The sequence below is a fragment of the Taeniopygia guttata genome, chromosome 14 (genome assembly GCF_048771995.1).
Source record: "Taeniopygia guttata chromosome 14, bTaeGut7.mat, whole genome shotgun sequence".
Taxonomy (NCBI): domain Eukaryota; kingdom Metazoa; phylum Chordata; class Aves; order Passeriformes; family Estrildidae; genus Taeniopygia; species Taeniopygia guttata.
The window spans coordinates 12,356,522-12,360,582 of NC_133039.1; the positions used below are offsets into that span (position 1 = coordinate 12,356,522).

General features: G+C 37.6%; 1 protein-coding gene across 48 annotated transcripts in view; it reads right to left on the reverse strand.

Annotated features, from left to right (window-relative positions):
- Positions 1-4,061, reverse strand: part of RBFOX1 (RNA binding fox-1 homolog 1) — a 1,140,648-nt gene that overhangs the window by 378,638 nt on the left and 757,949 nt on the right. The gene's annotated exons all lie outside the window — the stretch shown is intronic.

Below are 4,061 nucleotides of genomic sequence, written 5' to 3' on the forward strand. Positions count from 1 at the left end.
CTGTCCAGCCTGGCCTTGGACATTTCCAGGGATCCAGGGGCAGCCACAGCTGCTCTGGGCACCTGTGCCAGGGCTGCCCACCCTCACAGGGAACAATTCCTTTCTAAAATCAAACCCAGCTCTGCCCTCTGACATTTTACAGCCATTCCTGCTTGTGCTGTCCCTGTCCAGGACTGGCTGTGAGGATTTACAGACACCTGTGGAATGATGTGAAACTGCTGACAGCCAAGTTCTGCACTTACAGAAGTTCCTCTGTTTTGAAAATTCCATGCTGTAACTTCACAGGTGACTGGTGGCATCTAACAACTTATCTGAGAGGGAAAAAAACCCCATTAAATAAACCATTGCTGGAGTCAGTTTGTTTGGACTAATGCCTTTAGGCTGTCCATTACTACTTCAGTCTTAACAAAGTGTCTTCATTTTACATAATACTGAGGTGTTTTGCCTTTTTGCCTCAAATAACCACAGAAATCTCAAAGAGAGGAGGAAAAATCAACTCTTTCTTTACAGAATTATTCATAGCAGCTTGCAAGCCAACTGGGATTATTCAAAACTTTAAAAGAAACCCAATATTTCTATTCTAATATTGCATGTACAGCTCTCCAGCAATTATAAAACACACTGCTCAGTACTTTAACATAGGCTGGCTTGAAATTAATTGTTCTGGAAAGAAGTAAGTAGATCTCATTTACTGCTGGAACACAACTTGAATACAGTTTTCATGTATTAAAATTATTCCCTGGTGGCTAAAAGGAATGAACAAAGTCTCAGAGAAGGCAAGGGTTTGTTCCACAGCAATTAGCTACCATCACAGAGTCTGAAGTCGCCATCTCTTTATTAGTACTCCTATGATGGGAGGTTAAAGTGAACTGTTAACACTTCACACAATCAAAAATAGGTTTCTTCCTCCAATCAACCCTTAACACTGACCAGACTGAAATCAGTAGGCAAACATGGGCAGAAGTTCACTAAATTTGAATTCTCCACAGATCTGTTGGAAGTATTTTTTTTTTTCCCATCAGGTGTTTAGGCCTTTGAAAAACCCAAGTGACTTGCAGCACAGGCAGCTGGTGGCTCACAACCCAGCAATGGCCCTTTCTCCTCGTGGCCAACAGCAGTGGCCAGTGTTCAAACACCCACGGTTAGCTGGAGATCTCACACACATCTTAATATTCAATATTCATAGCTGGCTTTGATTAAAGACACACTTCCACATGAATTCAAGGCTCACCTTTCGACAGCCAGCCAAGTTGCAGTGTTTGAGTGCCACTTAACGTGGCGTTTAATCAGGAAAACGACGGCGGCGCTGCCCGACGAGGCTGCCTCCACTGCTGCCTGCTCGATTTTTCCCCATAATTGCAGGATATACTTTATTGTGACAGGGGCCCAAGCAGTGGAATTCCAATATGCTATCCATCAGGTTCTCCATTATTGGATTAGCTGGATGTGGCATCATTACCGCTGCACTTTCATGCCTATCATTGATCGTGGCGTTCCTTCTATTTCACAATTAATGCAAGTCAGCTGGATTGATCAATCTTCTGATGAGTTTGAGCCACAGTCAATATATTCTTATGGCTCTGTGCTACTGATCTGTATGTTTTATAGCTGTGCCTAAGGATTTGTCATTCTGGCTACACATTTTCTTGGTGTTTTTTTATTTTTCTTTAGATACTCCTGCTCCCACCTTGCCGCCTAAACCACAAAGTGCTTATGAATTACTCACGTCGCATGAAAAAAAGAGGGGGTAACTAAATTCATCACTGGAAAGAATTTTCTTTAAAAAAAAATAAATAAATCACACTCTTGAGTTGGCTCAGCAGCAGCCAGTCTGAAAGCTGAATGCTGAAAATGCTGAGCTTCCAAGGAACTGCAGAGATTTCCTACAAGTGCAAGAACTTTCATTCCTTGCTTACACTGACAGTAGGTTTGTGAGATGTGGGATATGTTAGCAACTTGCTTGTTAATGTTTTTCTAACACTGTGGTAGCTCTAATTATTTTTTAAACCTTACTCTTCTTTCAGAGGGTAAAGAAGTGTGCAGGATAACCTCTTGACACAGAGGGAGAATGAAATGATGGGGCATTAGGAAAAACAGTGAACCTCAATATTTGCTAACACTTCTGCTACGCTGTGTCACAAACATTGCTATTCATTTTTGAAATTTTTCTTTACATAGGAGAATGCAGTTATTGTCATTTTCTAATAAAACACAGATTATAAATAAAAGTACAATAATATACTTCTGAATAGTTCTTGTAAATGTGTCTTTTTTCTGCCTGCTACAGAACACACCCAGATCAATGCCTATACTTTTTAATGTCCACAAAAATAAAGCGATTTTGAAAAAAAAAAAAAAAGGAAAAAACACAGCAAACCAGAAAAATCCAAACAAAAAGTCACAAAACACACACCAAAGTAAACCAACCCGAAACCTGAAAGAGCACTATTAATGCTGGTTCACTATTACAGTTCCATTTCCATCCATCTACATCCCAGCCTGATGTCCATTATAAGAAGCCTCAATTAACAAATTTAAATATAAGAAAATAAACTAAAAGTTGGACAAAGAGTAAAGTACCTTAATTAATACATTCAAATTAGAGTTTGGACTTTCTGGACTGGTTTGCACACACAATGCCCTCATAAATGAGACATCTGGTTGCCAAAGCCAGGACTGGTAAGAACTACAAAGTATTAGCAGTGACAATTACAGTGCAATTTTGTGACAGTGATGCCATATTTTTAAATACCTTGTTTTGTCTTGCAGAATCCAGATTTATGGGTAAAAGCCACCTATAACTGAAATCTTTTTACAATTTATTTAAATTCAAAAAGCAAAACAACCCCTGAACCAATTTTTCTATAAGCCCTGAAAATACCACAACACAGAAAGAAAAAGAAACACACTGTCTGACAGGTGGAAATGCTCTGTTAAATATAAAATGAGTTTTATTCAAAACATCCTTGGCGTTGAAGAGAGCAGGCATTTCACATTGTCCATACATAATTCAGTCCCACTGAAAGGCCTCCACCTAAACTATTTTCCATTACATTCCTAGGTAATTTGGAATAGAAAAGACAGAAGTTGTGCCTAAAACAGGGATAACATATAATACATCGAGCTGTTACAGAGCTTCCAAAAGCACTTTGAAAACCAAGGAGCAACCACCAGAGCCAGGCAGACAAGGATCACTGCTGGAATCACTGCTTTTCTCCATCTGGAATAACATGAACCAAGAAACATGCCAAATCATTTGAAGTCTATTTAAGTCTTAAATTAGTTCATGAATCTATATTTAGGCTGCCTACATATATGGCCTGGATTTAGAAATGCAGAGAACAGCAAATCTTAGCAAATCACTGTACCTAAAAGTGCTCACATCTTTCAGGAATCAGGCCATTATATTTAGATGCCTAATTATGGGTACGAGATTTGAACAAACTTAGCCTAGAGAATTTTAGCCTAAATAGGTGCATATGACATCACAAAGGTTTTGAAGTTGCTCTGAGATATGATACACTAACGCAGAGAGCTCATAATCATGTAAAAGTGAAAAAACCCCATCTGATAATAATAAATATATTACAATTTAATATATTGGGTATTTAGGGAGGAAAAAAAATCCCTATTTTATTTCTGTTAAAAAGACCACAGTACTTCAGGTGCAAAGGGAAACAAATTAACATTCTATTTAATCTTTTTACCAGAAAATATACACTAAGCACAGAAATTTTTCTGTTCCAGGAAAGTTGGCATTGAGGTATCAAATAAAGACAACTCTAAAAATAAGGTAATAATTATTCTTAGTGTGCAAATAATTTTTAATTTCTCAGATGTTTGGGGTTTTATTTTACATCACACCATATTTGAAATGATATTGGAAAGCAATCCCAAATCTTGTAACTAAAAGATTGATAATGAATTTTTAAATTGTAGCTAAAAGTCCACTCTTAGAGAAAAAGAGGAAATTTTTTTTTTTGTATTTTCAAGAGGGAATCAGCTGCTTTTTTTTTTTTTCTATATAGTCACCAAATGACTTAGTCTACTGGGAAATATGG